Below are 18,434 nucleotides of genomic sequence, written 5' to 3'. Positions count from 1 at the left end.
CTCTACAGTTGTGCTGGTTGGGTCTTTTAGTCATAGCAGTGAAAAAGCTGACTAAAACAATCTGTGATCAGTATGAATCAATTTTGCAGTCAGAAATTACAATAATTAGTTATAAACCATCCCTTTAGTGTCTGGTTCTTTCCATTTTTTTCTGATCACCATCTCTTGCTTCAAACTGGGTGCTCCTTTTGTATTGACATTCATGTTTGTCAGCTTCAAGCACTGAATGATTTTCTGCCTTACTTCAGTTTGAACAATAATTCTAGAGTTCAGCCAAAAGGAGTGAATCTTGGACTTAGAGGAAGAGAATAGACCTGATAATAGGAGTGCCCCTGGGGAGAGCCAGGATAATGACAGTCCTCAGTATTCTAGTAAATTCTAATTTCCTGTGCAAATAAGTTCCATTCCTGGGCTTTGATGAATGTGCAGACAATAAGATTGGCCACTGTTGGAACTGTGTTATGTGTTAGGAGCCATGTGTGAACTGTATGCAAACTGTACAATGTTGGAGTCATTAAGGCAGGGAAGTCAGTCTTCCAGGACTCCTGGGTAGAATTCTCTAGTTGGAGATATCCCAGATCATGCTGGGATCCTGACCTGGCTCTAAGCTCCTGTTCAAACACAGCCACTGGAAATAGGCATAACCTGCCAAGGATAAACAACCTGTTTGTCTCCACTCTCATCCTGTCCACCTTCCTGCCCCAAGGAAATCTCTATCTATCCCCTTTGTTCTGTACCACTATAAATAAGCAAGCATGGGCTTTTTCTTTGTTAGAAGTCAGACCCCTCTGGTCAGCTAAACAGGTCATGACATTGCTTTGAAAATATATAATTCTTGCCTTTTGCTTTTATTTCACAGCAGTCCATCCCTCTGATGGGTACCCACTTCCTCACCCAAGGAGGATGTGAGCGACGTGTGGTAATGTGTTATGGGCAATGGGCACAGGCCAGTCCAAATTCTGAGAGATTTCTTAGCCTGATAATTACTGCCATTTGGGCCAGATAGTTCACACCCTCTACCCAGTTGTAATAGCCTAATTTGCCTCCAGAAAGTGCCAAATGTTCCACTGATGGACAAAATCATCTGTAGTTGAGAAGTGCTGGTTTAGAGGAGAGTTCTAGAAGGACTACCTAAGTCTTCTTGTTATGAGACTTGGAAAATATAATTTTTTGTAAAAGATTCTTGAACCAGTTTTCAAGACAAATTGTGAGAACTCCAAGAGGAAACAAGTGTGCTCCTCCAGCTCTTAAATAGGCTTCCTATGTTGGGTGTACAGGGGCAACAACATTTACCTGTTCAGATGATCTCATGTGTTTCATACTGACATGAATGGTAGACTAATCTTTTGAAAATATTAGGTAATATTTACTTATACAATTTTACTTTTTATTAAGAAATAGAAATTTTTGATATTGGAAACTGAATCCAAAGGCACAGTACCACGGAGCTATACTGCCAGTGTTTTGAAATTTATTTATTTTTGATACAGTCTTCCGAACTTGCTTAGCCTCACTAAGCTACTGAGGCTGCAGGCTGACTCACAATAAGGGGAGGTTCTCGGGATTAGACAAAGGTAAATGGGGAAACAGAGGGGGGTGGGAGAAGGAAAAACAGTATGAATCAGACATAACTTTCCTATGTTCATATATAAATACATGAACAGTGTAACTCCACATCATGTAAAAACCGCAACAATGGGAAGTTATACTCCATGTATGTATGATATGTCAAAATACGTTCTACTATCATGTATAATTAAAAAGAGCAAATAAAAATACTAAAAATAAATAACTAAAACAAAACAAAAATATTATAAGAAAAAAAAGATGCCATTAAAAAAAAAAGTTTCTGAGGTTGGTTTTGAACTTGTGATCCTTCTGCTTCAGCGTATTCAGTCACTGGGAACTTCACTGGTAGTTTTAGAGAAGACTGAGAAGTATGCATTGGGAAGGGGCATTTGTGTGGTGAGTTACTCACTGGCCATGCCAAAATAATACAGAATAATGATTTGGAGAGCAGTGGTGTCACTCTAGGTCCAATTGTGAAACTAAAACTAAAGTAACTTATAGAGGCAATGTTTAGTATGAGGAATTATTAATTCTAACAGTGATTATCTATTGAGAGGGAAACAGCTCTAAAGATTCATAGATGATGTGTCTGGGGAGCAGCCCTTATCCCCAAGGCTGCGGCAGAGCCCTTAAGGAAAGAATATCTGAAAGAGCCTCCTGCCCACCTCCAGGGCTTCAGATCCAATCTTTCTTGGACAGAACATGCCTTGTTCCTCTGGGTTGCAATGAAGGTTGCTAAGAGCTTTTGTGCCAGGTGTCACAACAAGATGTTAATATATCCACATGTCACTTCACTCTATGGCCTTAATCATTTGTGTCATAATATCTAGTGAGTTAGCAGAGTTGACTTGTGGTTTCTGTCCATCAGTAACTTAATTATATACAAAAATAAGTGTGAATACATAGATAAACCTCATTAAACCAAGATAAATATCCTTTTAAATCATCTTCCTCTATAAATAAGGAAAATGAGTACAGGCTTTCCAATTCCACTCAAATGGAGGAAAGTTTGTTGGAAAGAGTGGCAGAGTAGAGACAGTCATCTAAGGACACTTCTTGCCACCAAGGGTGGTCTGATGATGTTGCCTTCCCATGGTCCACAGAAGACATAGTAGATTATGGAACAGCTTCTACACATTAAGGAAAACTATTAACCTGTGTTATATTTTCCCAGAGAGCAAATAACTCCTCAACCAAAGATCTGGAGCCAACACCCACCAGATTCTCCAGATCTGAGGCACTGCCCCACTCAGGAGGAGACTCCTATGTGTCCCTCCTCTCACTGCACTGCTGTGCTACCTACAGTGGCCTCCTCTACTCAGCAGCAGTCATTCCAGCACTACTGTGGAATGGGCAGTGCTCAAGGCTAAGGAAGGGCATTACTTCTGTGGAGAGATATCAGTGGCCAGGGGCTTGGGTGAAACTGGTGGGACACCTGTCCTAAGGCCCTACCAGACTGAGACAGCACCACCCAAAGGCCAGAGGACAGACTATTCCTCACCTTTCATGGTGTCTGTTGATTTCCTATACAACTTGATGGGCATGAAGATGATGATGACTGACGACTAAAATTAAGACAATGATGATCCCTAAGCTGGTCACTGAAACAGATGAGGTACGTGGAGACCCACTGGTAACTGGGACTGTTGATGTTGGTGCTAAAACAAACAAAAGAGCAAAATCCCTGTCAAAATTAAAAATATCCATTGTTCAGCACCTGTTTTCCCCATACAGTGCATTCAACTCATATATACTGACTCATCATGGGACAATTATTCTACCAGGTCCTGGGGCTACAGAGATGAACAGAGGTTGTGCTATGTCCTTATACAGCTCACATTACAACTGGAGGGGACAGCAAAAGTCCATCCAATTTGTTGTAACAAGAGAAGGCCTGGAAGTTTACAGAAATATATATATATATATATACCTGGGAACTAGTTGGCCGACCATTAATGACTGCATCATTGATTAATGGACAATGGGGGCTTCTGTAAAGAAGAGACCTTGGGAGGTGAGATGAGAAAGGAGGCTAGTGACAAATCCACATGGCTATCACTGATTGTCCAGTCAAGAAGCCGATGAAGAAGTCAGTCATTCAGCCCATCAAATTTTCCATTATATGCACATGCTCACACCCCACAGGGAAGTCATCAGACCTTTAAAGAGAATTCCCACATCTTTCCCATCCTGCTGAGTTTCATAGTAACTCAGCTCTCTACCTGGCATTTCCTCCAAGTGCTCTGAGAATTCCCCGAGCCACTGATTGCAATCTCCCATGGAGACCTTCCTTAAACGTTCTGTCAGTTCTTTCTCATTCTCCAACTTCTCCTTGATCCCTCTGGCTCTAGGATTAATCACTGTCCACTCCATGTGCATCACATTTAAGTAGAGAGATGGCTGTCCATCAATGCTGAAATTCCAGAATGAACCAATGTGATTTTTTCCTTCAAACTGACAAGACATCTTGGCCTGCAGGGTGAGATGACCTGCAATACACAACAAAACTATCATCTTTCACTCTTGATAGATTCATCACCTCCCAATAAGTTGAGCATTTCTCTGCACATTTAGAGGCCTTTATTCTTTTCTTCCAGATTTGCCCTTTCTTGCCCATTAAGCCCCACATCCCTCTAAGGCTGGGCCAATGTTAATCTCTTTTACACAAATACATCCAGAGCCTCCTCCACATGTACACTCCATCCCTTCCTCTCTCCTGTTTTATCTCTTCACCCCATTCCATACTTACCCATGGTCTTATTTTTTTTCCAAGTCCATGTCAAGCAGGATCATCCTGAGATCTTGCCTCAGTTCTCTCAGCATTTCGGTCAATTGTGTCCATGTTTTGGTGGCATTCACCTCCCTTCCCAGGTGACCTAAAGGTTTGATCTTATTGCTCTCACAGTCATACTGAAGGAAAGCAGTCTTATCCACTGAGCCCTGCACTTCACACCAGGACTCCCCAGGTCTGGACTGAGATTTGACAGTGAAGTTGAGGCAAAGAGAGTGGGTAACTGTGAGAGAAATATGGATGTGAGGTTCAGGACAGGGAGAAGAGGGCCATTAGTTTCCATCCTTTTGTGACTCTCAGACTCCCTCTGAAGGGCCAGGCTGGCAGATAGAGGACTCTTTATCCTAGACCCCCTTAATCTTCTAGATCCTTATTTTGGTGTCACATTTAACTGAGATTGTAGGATGCTCTTGTTCTATCAGGGACCCCTCACAGGCACAGTGTTACTAGGAGAAAATCTGAAAGCACTTTCAGTGACCTCTACTAACTTTTGGTTACAAAAAATACAAGATGGTATCTGTCCTCCTGAAACTTAAAACCTAGCTGAACAGTCAGTATTTCCAACAGAGAGAAAAAGGAGGCATCAGGGATCACAGGTCAATTCATCATGGTCTTGGTGTTCAGGCAGATCATCATGGAGTAGATACAGGAACATGGCAGCAGAAGGGAGCTGCCACACAGGAGCACAGAACCTAGTCTGGTGTCCTAGGCTGGTGCCCTATGAGCTGATCATCAGATTCCAGGGAACCTCTCTAGCCAAACCACACCCTTTCCCCATTCTTTAGAAGAGGTATCCACTTATCTGTGCCCAGCATGGAGCCCCAATCTCTTCTCTCTGTTCCCAACCAGTTCTTTTTTATTTTTTATTTTATTTTTAGTTTAGATGGACACGAAACCTTTATTTTATTTATTTATGTAGTGCTGAGGATCAAACCCAGTACCTCACACATGCAAGGCAGGTGCTCTACCATTGAGCTACAAACCCAACCCCTAACCAGTTCTTGCTAACACTTATGACTCACAGTCTTCCAAGATTCTACTAGCAGCATAAGTAGCAAAAGAAGATAGCTACTGGAATATACTGGAGACTTTCTATTGAGAATAAGTCTCAGAGAAATGCGCAAAATTAGCCTCTAGGGTGTGGGCATGCCCCAAACCTACCATTGGAGGACTAAGGACCAGTCTATTGAAACTCAATGAAGAAAAAGGTTGTTTAAGGCATGTTTAGCAGGTGATGCAAAACAGAATTACTTATTAATAGAATTCTAAAAATTAGAAATGCAGATGTTAAAAAACAAAATTCACTGTGAATACCCAGTCTCTGTAGGGGAAGCAGAGCTTGCTGGAGGTTATATGAGTTTCTTCCTTCTACATACTGCTTCTTCTCTTTTCCCTGCCTCTTTTGCTATCTGCTTTCTTCCCATGTCTGTATTTTTTCCCAACCTCACTCTCCTCTGTCCCATTACCTCTAACCTTTCAAACCCGTCTTCTTAAAGACTGAGATCCATTTGCATTCAATACCCCACAATGAGAGATTCAGTCAATACAGACACGAGCCCTAGAGCCCCAGAATTACCTTTTTGGTTGAGAAATAGAGGCTGACAAAGATGATCACTTTCAGGTGGATAATGATGAAAATGAACACAAGTAATTTTTAAGAATGGTCTTTTGATGGGTGGTGCAAAGAATGAACTGCACCTTGCTGAAACAAAGGCAATGGATTATGAAGGCAGTCCCAGTAAGGCAATGGTGGCAGTTTTGAAAAATGTCTGTGCAGTAAATAATTTCCCTTGGAGACTTGAAAATTATACCATGTATGGTCTTGATATGAAGTGTGGTCCCTGGTCTATGCACACTGTGGAGGAAGATCCCAGGTCAGAAGCATAGAAGGATGTCAAGCTCTTTAGTGAATGTGAAAAGCAGTTGGACCCTAGAAGCAGTAGTAAGGTTCAACAGAAAGCAGTAAAACTTGTTGCTACTAAAGATGATGATTTTGTTGATGAAGAAACTAAATAAAAGCACTAGTGAGGAAACCTCTTTGTGACTCTCCAGCTAAAAATGCACAACAATGACATAAGAACAGGGAAGATGAAAAACCACTGACACCTAGATCAAGAGGTCAAGAATCCTCCAGAACACAGGGAAAAACTCCTGAAAAACCAAAGACCCACTTCTGCCAAAGCAAAAAAACAGAAATGAAAGAAAGTACAAAAGGGTCCTTCTCTTCCCAAAATGGAAGCCAAGTTCTTCAATTATGTGGAGAGATGTTTCTGGATGATTGATCTGGAGGCTATTCAAGATCTCTGGTATTGGAGGAAGTTTCTTTAAGGAAACAGTTTACCAGTTTGTCAAAAGTTTCTGTCTTAAATCTCTAGATACATATGATCTACTAAATTGAATCAGGAGGGCATAAAAAATTTGAATGTACCAATTTCAAACAATGATATTGAAGACACCATCAAAATGCTATCAACAAAGAAAAGCCTAGGACCAGATAGGCTCTCAGCCAAAATATACCAGAACTTCAAAGAAGAACTTACACCAAATTATTTCATGAAGTAAGAAAGAAGAGGGACCTTCCAAACTCATTCTATGAATCTAATATCATCTTGATACCAAAACCAGACAAAGACACTTCAAGGGAAGAAACTTTCAGATCAATATACCTGATGAACATAGATGCAAAAATTCTTAATAAAATAATTGCAAGTAGCATATCAAAACATATTAAAAAGATACTGCATCATGATCAAATGTGGTTAATTCTAGTGCTGCAAGGTTTTTTTCAACAGATGGAAATCAATAAATGTAATTCAATAGACCTAAAGACTAGAATCATATGATTCTGTGAGTACATGCAGAAAAAGCATTTGACAAAAATCAGCATCCATTTGTGCTCAAAACAGGATAAAAATAGGGATAATCGGAACATAGCTTACCATTGTAAAAACTATCCATGCTAAACCCAAGCCAACATCATTCTAAATGGGGAAAAAATGAAAGCATTCACTCTAAAAACTGAAACAATACAGGGATGCCCTCTTTTTCTTACTCCTATTTAACATAGTTCTTAAAACCCTAGCCAAAGCAATTAGACAAAAGAAAGCAATTAAAGGAACATAAATAGGAAAAGAAGAGCTCAAACTATTCCTATTTGCCAAGACATGATTCTCCATTTAGAAGACCCAAAACTCCACCAAAAAGCATCTAAAAGTCATAAATGAAATCAGCAAAGTAAGAGGGTTTAACATTAACACCCATAAATCAATTGCATTCCTACACACCAATGATGAATCAGCTGAAAGAGAATTTAGGAAAACTATTCCATTCACAATAACCTAAAAAAAAGAACAAACAAAAACTTGGGAATCAATCTAACAAAGAGGTAAAAGTCCTCCACAATGAAAACCATAGAATACTAAAGAAAGAAACTGAAGACGACCTTAGAAAATGGAAAAAAAAATCTTCCATGTTCTTGGATAGGCAGAATTAATATTATCAAAACAGCCATGCTACCAAAAGTCCTATACAGATTTAATGCAAGTCCTATTAAAATTCCAATGACATTCTTCATAGATATAGAAGAAGCAGTCATGAAGTTCAGTTGGAAAAATAAGAGGCCCAGAATAGCCAAAGCAATCCTTAGTGAGAAATGTGAAGCAGGAGGCATCACAATAGCAGACCTTGTATTGTACTACAAAGCTGTAGTAATGAAAACAGCATGGTATTGGCATAAAAACATTTATGAAGAACAGTCCAGTATGAAGGGAATATATAGAACAGAATAGAAGAGACAAACAAATAGAAGAGACAAACCCACATATATACAGTTATCTCATACAAGATAGAGGCATCATGAACATAAATTAGAGAAAAGACAGCCTCTTCAACAAATGGTGCTGGGAAAACTAGAAATCCATACATAGCAGAATGAAATTGACCCCCTATCTCTCACTTTGCACAAAACGCAACTCAAAGTGGATCAAGGACCTTGATAGTAGAGCAGAGACTCTGTGCCTAGTAGAAAAAAATATAGGCCCATCTCTCATCATGTCAGCTTAGGAACCAAATTCTTCAAGAAGACTCCTAAAGCACAAGAAATAAAATCAAGAATCAATAAATGGGATGGCATTAAACTAAAAAGCCTTTTCTCAGCAAAGGCAACAATTAAGAACATGAAGAGAGAGTTTATAGAATGGGAGAAAATATTTGCAACTTGTACCTCAGAGGATCATATTCCAGGATATACAAAGAACTCAAAAAACTTAAAAAACAAAATCTATAAATGGGCAAAGGAAATGAACAGGCACTTCACAGAAGAAGAAATCCAAATGGTCAAAAACTATATGACAACATCTCTAGCAATTAGAGAAGTGTAAATTAAAACTAAACTTAAAACAAAAAAGATGTCCAGTGTTCCATTTAGGATTTTGGAATTCATCACATCAATAGACTTAAAGAATAGAATCAGGAAAAGGCCAGGAAATATATTCTTTCTTAGAGTTTTCTGAAGGAATACAGCCTTACAAAGAAATGATTATTGATTATAACCCTGTGAGAGTTTGGTGTTTACATCTTCAGAACAATGAAAGAATATATATATGTAATTTATTACAGTAGCAATCAAAATCTGGCACAGTGTGTTTAAATAGGTCACAGAATGAGGGGAGGGGAAAAACTCAGGTTGAGAAGGTTCAGGACTGTTCCAGCAGGTGGAGGTATTACAATTTTAAATAGATACCTTTACAAACAAAATGGTTAAAGGGGGAAATATATATATATATATATATATATATATATATATATATATATATATATTATATGACAATTTTAAAAATTAAATAAAGAATAAATGAATAAAGGATTCAAAAGGGGGAGGCATAGAAGGGTGTGTCACCTGAGAACTAGATGTGAGAATGACACAAGTAGATTCCTCAGGGAAGAACAGTCCAGTCTGAAAGGATGGCAGTGCAAAGGCTCTTAGGCTAGAGAATTCTGCAATATGCTGAAGACCAGCGAGTAAGCACTGGGGTAGGGACTAAGTGAGCAGGGGACAGAGTAGGGAATGGTTGGCCTGACTATAGAGATACCTAGGCCTTTGGTTTTTACTCTGATAATATTCAAGTGACAAATACAAGGGCTATGTGCCTTATTCAAGTTTCTTCATCTATTTGGTGAGACAATTCAGCAGAAGGATTATTATAGCCTGAATATTTGAGTTGTCCTCAAATTTATATGTTGAAACCTAATCAACAATGTGTATTAGGGATTTAGGATAAAGAGAGAGAAATATGGAATCTTAAGGGAAACACCCTCAAGCCACTGAAGTGCAGAATCATGCCACCGAGATGCAGAAGACACAGTTGCAAACCTTGGCCCGTGCCCTTGTAAAATGAGGGAAATACACAAGTGCAGAAAAACTTGGGAGAAATTTTGCAGCCCCACCCTGGATCCACCTCCACTCCAGCTTCTAGTACAGCTCATCTCTAAATATTGGGCCCCCAGCCCAAGTCAGGGCTGCTCCTCACTCAAGTCAGCTGCGTTCTCCCTTGGATGTGTATCTACTTTCCTAAATAAAGCCCAGTCTATATCTTTGTCTGGCTCATGCTGAAATTCTTCTCTGATGCATATGCCAAGGACTCAGCTAGTCCTGAGCTGAGTCAGCCTGCTTCATGGAATCCTCAGACCCCTTCTCCAGAAATTTCTTCTCCTGTGACAAAGTCATTGGTTGTTGGGAGTGGTGACTGAAGTATGAGTCTTGAACTGTCCTGTGACAGAGGTGATGCCTCTCTTGGGAACTCTCAGGGAGAAGGTGCTATTGAGATAGCCCAGTTGCTGTGGTGACACCCTGCTCAATAGGAGGTTGTTAGCCACAGAGTTATCCAGTTCTTGACCTTGAGGTTCAGATGCCAGCTGTTCAAGGGTAGAAAGTTATGGGTGCAAGCTAATTATCATAATTGGGCTGCTTATAGCTATGATCTTGATTCTGCTTGCTTTAAAGAAACTTTCTCACAAAACCCTTTTAATGATAAAACATATAATAAATGTGCTGAGCTGACTCATGGTCACTGCACTCCACCAGAGTGTAATATCTACCAGGTCCAAGCTTTTTCTCTCCCTCTGTGTCTGTCTTTTTTTTTATGGTGCTAAGTATGAAATCCAGGACCTGTGCATGCAATGCAAGCACTCTACCATCTATTTGTCTTTTCTAATCCCCTATTGCCCCTCATCTGGTTTCCTGAATTAACTGCAGTGCAGGTCGCAGCATTAGGCCATGAAGATGGAGTCCCTTAAGTATAAAATTAGTTTGCTTTTAAACGAGAAGGTAGGGGTTGGGGTTGTGGCTCAGTGGTAAAATGCTTGCCTTGCACATGTGAAGCACTGGGTTTGATCCTCAGCACCACATAAAAATAAATAATTAAATTAAAATTATTATATCCATCTACAAGTATATATATATATATATATATATATATATATATATATATATATATATATATATATATATATATATAAGACAAAGTTGCTGTAGGAATTCCCCTTGCCCACTTTTGCCAAGAATGAGTTCTGTGTAGTCAAATAATGATGAGACCTATGAATGGGGCAACTCCAGAGTGCACCAAGGCCAGAGTGCACCTTCTGGGCTGGGATGCTAGTTTTCCTAGAACATTGTGCACTCGCTCCATTTCCAGGCCACTTCCAAGATGGGTGTGGGGAATGGGAATGGGTCATGTTAACATGCCATAAATCTCATTGTTCTTATTGAAATTTGGCCATTTTTCTTGAATAAATTCTCCTCACGTTGGTGTAAGTTTTGATTGATTTTCAGAGGCCTGACAAAGCTGATTGTTGAAAACATTTGTACTTGTTATCAAAAGTTCTATGAGGAACAGATTTTTAGGCATCCTCACTATACCATTACACAAGGCCTGGACTTAGACCAGGATAAAAAGCTTCTGCACATCAAAGGAAACAATTTTCAGTGTGAAGAGACACTGTACTGAATGGAAGAAGATGTGTGTAAATGGCACATCTGATGAGAGGTTAACATCCAGACTACATAAGGAACTAAAAAAAATAACAACCCAACAACCTGATTAAAAAATGGAGAAAAATCTGAGCAGACATTTCTCAGAAGAGACACACAAATAGCCAACAGGCATATGCAAAAGTACTCAGTACTAAAAATTGTCTTTGAAATGCAGATCATAACTACAATGAGATATCATTTCCCTCCACTAAGAATGGTCATTATTAATACACAAAAGATAATAAGTGCTGGCTTGGAACCCTTATATACTATTGGTGGGAATGTCAATTCATAGAGCCACTAGGAAAAGCAGTATGGAGTGTCCTCAAAAATTAAGAAATAACACCAGGATATGATCCAGGAATTCCTCTACTGGGTATTAGCCAAAGGAAATAAATATAGTCTATCAAAGACACCTGCACTCCCATGTTTATTGTAGCACTATTCACAAAGGCCAAAGACACCTGCACTCCCATGTTTATTGTAGCACTATTCACAAAGGACAAAGAACAGAAACAATCTACTGATGAACAGATAATGACCATGTGATACAAAACACACACTGGAAAACTATTCATCCATAAAATGGACAAAATCCTGTTATCTTCAACACAATTGATGGAAATAGAGATCATTATGTTAAGGAAGTAAGTCAGGCACAGGAAGACTAGTACCATATGATCTCATTTGAAGATAGAATCCGAAAAAGTTGATCCCAAAAGTTGAGAATTGAGAATGGTTCCAGAGGCTGTATATGGTAATTGAAAAAGGAGGGCTGGGAAAATGTTGACTGAGGGGTCCTAAGTTACAGTTACAGTTATGTAGGAGTAAGAAGTTCTGGTGTGCTATGGCACAGTGGGGTGAGTATAGACAACAACAAAGTCCTGTGTATCTCAAGTAGCTAAAAGAAAGGATTTTGAAAGTTTTCACCATAAAGAAATTATAAATGCTTGTAGCAACAGACACATTTAACATGATTTAAATCTCACACAGTATTAAAACTTCACATGGCACCTCCTTTAATATATATAATTTTATGTTTATATGTAGCAATTAAAAATAAAACAAAATGAAAAACCTGGCAAGAAGGGCATCAACATTGTCTAGGAGGTCACTGATGATGACTGGTAAGGGCCAAAGTGCTTGCTGGGTGACAACCAGCAACTATTTGGGGAAGACAACCTGGGAATGGGCACCAACATTGGAGACACTCTATCTAGGGTCAGATGACTAGGACAGTGGGCAAATCTAGTGCCCCATCCATTTTCATGTTGTCTTTAGTTCCTCTCACAGTAAAGCAGAATTGAGTATTTGATATAGGGACAGGTATAGTGTGTTCTGAAGAGTTGAAAGTGCTTACTGTCTGCCTTTACTGTCTGCAACTTGTGCCTACTTTATACCACTATAAGATGTTGGCTCCCCAAGAGGTAGACTACATAGGCTTAGGATCCAAGGTCAGGAGTCTATAGATGCTCCCACAACAGAAACGTATAGATAGCACCTTTGCTGTTAGACAGTTGACAATGGTGGGAACATGATGTCAAGAGAATAATTTAATAATAATTATAAAATGTCCCACTGTGCTGACCCCCATATGCTTTCTTTGCTAAAAAGCAATTTATCTAACTCTGCTGGACAGGATATGTCACATTCCTCAGCAAAGTACCTGTTATCTGGAAGAAATTTAGGCAGAAAATAATGTTGATAAGAGGAACCCAAGTTACTTTGAAGGGAGAGCTATGTGAAGGGTGTTTCACAGAACAGATTTTGGAATATAAAGATAATTCCTTCTAACCATAAAACCTATAAAAATGATTAAAATTCCATTTAGAACCAGTCAGCATGGGCCAAGGAGAGAGAGTTGTCATGGCAAAGCTAACTTGAAATCTGATGTCACCCTGATGTCAGTCAAAAGTCAAGAGGTGGGCTGGGGTTGTGACTCAGAGGTAGAGTGCTTGCCTAGCATATGCAGAGCCCTGGGTTCGATTCTCAGCACCACATAAAAATAAATAAAATAAAGGTATTGTGTCCCACTACACCTAAAGTGTGTGTGTGTGTGTGTGTGTGTATATATATATATATATATATATATATATATATATATATATATATATATATATATATATATGCCAAGAGATGGGCCTGGGCAGGAAACTTTCCTGGGATCCCCAATACAACTGGAACACAGGAGAGGCAGGTTGTCTCTTTCCTCTCTGAGAGAACCCACTCTCTCCCTTGAGAGTGCTGCCTTTTCCTTTTCCTATCTCTTCAATAAACTCATTTTTGTTATTCTGGCAAAATGTCTGAAATCTTTAGGACTTGATCAAAAGAATTGGGGTTTGAAGAGGTCTTTGCACTATCTGTTTCTTAGATGACCCCAGCTCTATACCATTACCAAGGTCATACTTGGAAAAATGGGGCCCCCTCCTCTTGTGTTAGGATCTGTGGGTGAGGTGGGGATGTTTGCAGGGTATGTCCTCAGGCATGGGTATATGGTGCCAGGTGGTCCTGGTGGAGGTTAGGGTCTCCTAGGTGGATGGGAAGGTAGGGAGGCCCTGGATGGGGCATGGCTAGATGAGAAAAGCTGTGAAGGGAGGTGAGCTGGGTGGTAGCTCACTGAATCACAGAAAAGTGATTGTGGCTGGTGGCAGTTGAGGCTCTGTGGGCGCATGTTCTGAGATCCCCAGGCAAAGTGTGGTGGGAAGTTCAAGGGTGAAGAGCCTTGGGATGAGAGTCTGTAGAGCAGAGACGGGCCTAGGGATATCTGTTGTCCTAATCTTGTGGGGTCACGCCTCTGTGCACCTGGCCCTGGTCGCTGTGGCTCAGGCATGCTTTGGGGAGACAGCGGTAAGGCTGGGAGACATCACCAGGGATTGCCAGCTTGCATTCTCCTTTCCTCTTGCCCCTCCCATCTCCTGCCCTTACTTTTTTCTTTCCAGCTCCTCTCAATGGCCTGAGGATGAGAACCAGACAAGATAAAACTTAAGGGGTGGCAGAAAGTCATGTGACAGGCATCACGTATGTACACCTGATGGCAGGACTGAGCCTGGGTCCCCTCCTCAGGCCCCTCCACCGCCCCCGCAGGCTCAGTCCCACCTGGTCCAAGTCCTCTTCAGTTGAACTCACCGGTCCGCGCCGGCCAGAAACACTCGGGCAGTAGAAGCAGAGCTAGGGTGACAGAAAAGAGCAGCCAGGTGAGGGTATCCAGAGCCATGTGTGGATTACACTGGAGCGCGAGGGGGTGCCTGTGTGTGCCGGCTGCTTTTTAAAAGATCCGCGGGCGCGGGGGCAGAGAGCGGAGCTGGGCGTGGAGACTTCTATACATTGGGCTAAGACCGGTTTGGAGGCAGGAGGCAGGAGTCAGGATGAGGCGGGAAGCTGGATGCTAGGCGGGTGGCCCATAGCACAGACCTTCTGTGGGCGCAGCTTGAAGAGGGGTGCCGGGCAGTCCCGAGGAGCTGGGGCCAGGGGTCGGAGCTGGGGCCAGGGGGCGGGGCTGGGGCCCTGGAGTGGGGCTCTGGGATCCACCCGGAGCAGGGGGGAGCGGGGTTCGGGACGGAGTGGGGAGCGGGGAGCAGGGAATTTGTGCATGCTGGTAAGGGTGAGCAGGGGGTGCTGGGAATTTCTGGGTGCGGGGGAGGCGCGGGGGTGTGGGCCGGGCTAGGCACTGTGGTGGGCGTGCATCCTGGAGACTTTCTAGGCCTCCGCTTTAGTACTTTACTGAAATTTCTCTTTTCCTCTTGCCCGAGACTTTTCACTGAAGGGAGTGAGGCTGCTTTCCCTTGATTTCTGCATCATCGTTTCTAGTCTCCGCCCTTTTCTTTTCCATAAAAATGGTTTGATCAAAGTAGAATCACACCATTCGTGCCTTCATACATCTTCATGTACTTCATCATCATTCTAAGTACATGTATGAAGACACGAATGGTGTGATTCTACTTTGCATACAACCAGAGATATGAAAAAAGTGCTCTATATGTGTAGTATGAATTGTAATGCATTCTGCTGTCACATATAACAAAATAAAAATAAATAAACTAAAAAAATTTTTTAAATGATTTTATCAAAAACATGTTTTGCAAGTCTTTTCGTCCCAAACAAGTTGTGCTGTTTTTTCTTTCTTTTTTTTTCTTACATGTGTGTTTAAAAAAGCACAGCAGTTTTTTGTCTAGTGGTAACGTCCTGTCAGGCAGCTGTTGCTGTACTTGGTGGGGAGGTGGGTGAGGAGCAGGCGCCCACTCAGATCCTGGGACCTGGCCCAGGGAAGCTAGGGGGCAGAGAAGTGGGCCCAGCTTAGTCATGTCCAGCACACTCTGCTTTTCTTTGCTACCAAAGCAAGCGACACCTTTAAGCTTCTGAGCTGGGATCATGTTCTTGTTCTAATTTGACAATAAACTAGGTTGATTGTCGGACACTGCAGAATCAGGGGAGTTGATAACTAATACTAGTGGCTTTTCAAATACATTTATTTTTTGACATCAGACAGGAAAACTTGGAATGAGTTTGGGAACACTTCTCGTTAGGGAAAGGTGAGCTGTGTCTAGTATTAATGTTTATTTTCAAAGCAAATATGGAGCCCATATACGTTCAGCTGTTCTCAGTATATATCTTAAAATATTACATCTTAAAGATCCTCCCAGACTAGCTCATTTTATAAGGACTTTTATTTTTCCTTCTGCATGGCAATCTATGGACTGTCCATCAGATTTATATGCAGCCAGCTCTTTGATGAAGATGAAGATGGTCTCCCATTAGTTACTTTAGCAAAAAGAGAACATTGCAATAATCATACATGTTTAAACCTGTATACAATTTCCTAGAATAAAATGCTGTGCAAATTGATCCAATTTAAAAGTGCATCATTTCATCGAGGGCAACTTTTTTGTAAAAACTTGTAATTGTTAAGACCCAGCGTTGACAAGGGAAGTGAAATTGTTACTATGGTAGGAATGCAAAGCGGTCCAATTTTTCTCAACAAGAATGTGACAGTATTCATAGTGAGCCTAAAATTAACAAAATTTCCAGTGGAGAATAGATTCCCATGTGTTGAAATTGAGTTAAGACTCCCTGGGAGGATAACAAATAATCCCATAAAATTTTTTATCTTGAGTGTGTGGCTAAGGCCAGAGGGTGCAGGCTTGCATGAGAGATAAATTTATGTAGTCTATAGGTATATTTTATTCTATTTAAAATTTTTTTGGGAGCTGAGGATGTGGCTCAAGTGGTAGGCTCTCATCTGGCATGCTTGAGGCACTGGGTTCGAGCCTCAGCATCACATAAAAATAAAATAAAGATATTGTGTCCACCTAGAGCTAAAAAATAAGTATTTAAAAACATTTTTAGTTGTATATGGATTCAATGCCTTTGTTTTTATGTGGTCCTAGGATTGAACCCAGTGCCTCACACTTGCAAGGAAAGTGCTCTACCACTGAGCTACAATTCTAGCCCTATGGGCTATATTTTAATTGATTGGGAAATGTGAAAATATATATATATATATATATATATATATATATATATATTGGGGAGGTAACAAGGATTGAACCCAGGGGCACTTAAACAAGTGAGCCACATCCCCAGCCCTTTTTATATTTTATTTAGAGACAGGGTCTCAGTAAGTTGCTTACTTAGGGCCTCAGCCTCCTGAGCTGCTACAGGCATGAGCCACCATACTGACCTCTGTTTTATTTTTAATTGGCTGAAACTTAAATTTTTATTATTTTAAAAAATGGACAGATAATATTGTGTATATTTGTCATGTACACTATAAAGCTTGAAGTATGTATACTTACTCCATTCTTCCTAGTTAACTTTGTCCTGTGAGGTTTTCCAAGAGGCATCCTATTCAGAAAGTCCCATCAGACTATCTGGATTGGTCTCTCTGAAGAACCTGTTGGACCACTAGTTACCACTATATGACCAGGATTGCCACAACTGCCCGGCCAGGTCAGAATTTTGCAGTGTGCCCTGGGCCAGAGCATAGGGCATCCACCAATATCTACACATCTTTTGCTGTGAGTTCTCTCTCTCTTCTGTCTTTGTTTATAGATGCTACAGTTGATCCAGTTTTGAAAGGTTTCTCAATGTTTTTAGTGGGGAGAGACAGGGGCCTGCCTCTTGTGAAGGGCTCCAGAATGGTGGTGAAGCTGAATGTCCACCTCCACCTCACATTTTCCACTGTAGAAACCCTGGTGTGTAGGGGGATGGGCCATGTGTGGTTTCATTCCAGCTGGGGAAGGGAGAACTTGGGAAAAAAATGGTCTCTCTTACCACTTGAACCTTGCTTTTCTGGATTTAAATGTTTGTCTCCGGTCACTCTTGTCTGTGGATATTTGTGGGGTGAATTTTTATGGGAGGGGCAGGATGAAGCTGAAGCACTCCTACATGGCTATCTTCCTAATGTCACTCACACTAATTATCTTTGGGTTGTTAATGTACATGTAAGTTAATTTTGTTATTTATGTATTCTTACTTTTCAAATGGTGTGTGATCAGTATGAATCAATTTTACAGTCAGAAATTAAAATAATTGGTTATAAACCTCCCTTCAATGTCTGGTCCTTTCCATGTTTTTCTGATCACCATCCCTTGCTTCAGACTGGGTGCCACTCTTGTATTGCCATTCATGTTTGGTAGCTTCAAGTACTGAATGATTTTCTGCCTAACTTTAACAGAGACAAGAATTCTAGTGTTCAGCTAAGTGGAGTGAATCTTGGACTTAGAGGAAGAGAATAGACCTGGAAACAGGAAAATGGGAGTGCTGGGTGTGGGCAGAGAGCCAGGATAAAGACAGTCCTCAGTGTTCTCAGTGAGTTCTAATTTCCCGTTCAAGTAAGTTCCATTCCTGGGCTATGATGAATGTGCACACAGTAAGACTGAACAGTATTCATGTTTCAGACAAACTTGAATAGTGGACTAACCTTATGGAAAATATTAGGTAATACCATTTTCATAGTTTTACTTTTTAAAATTATTTTATTTTTATGTGATGCTAAGTATGAAAACCGGTGCCTTGCACATGCTAGGCAAGTGCTCTGCCACCAAA

The 18,434-nt window shown here is 40.7% G+C and overlaps 1 long non-coding RNA gene across 1 annotated transcript; it reads right to left on the bottom strand.

Moving 5' to 3' along the window:
* Window positions 1–1,468: 1,468 nt before the first annotated feature.
* LOC144373586 (uncharacterized) lies at window positions 1,469–4,601 on the bottom strand. Its single transcript, XR_013433197.1, has 3 exons — window positions 4,319–4,601; window positions 3,792–4,058; window positions 1,469–3,227 (listed from the first exon to the last, which is right to left on the bottom strand). It is a non-coding gene; the product is annotated as an uncharacterized LOC144373586 (long non-coding RNA).
* Between the last annotated feature and the right edge of the window lie 13,833 nt (window positions 4,602–18,434).

Source organism: Ictidomys tridecemlineatus, unplaced genomic scaffold, assembly GCF_052094955.1.
Source record: "Ictidomys tridecemlineatus isolate mIctTri1 unplaced genomic scaffold, mIctTri1.hap1 Scaffold_44, whole genome shotgun sequence".
Taxonomy (NCBI): domain Eukaryota; kingdom Metazoa; phylum Chordata; class Mammalia; order Rodentia; family Sciuridae; genus Ictidomys; species Ictidomys tridecemlineatus.
The sequence above is the reverse complement of the archived record's forward strand: the minus strand, read 5'-3'. Positions and strand labels throughout refer to the sequence as shown.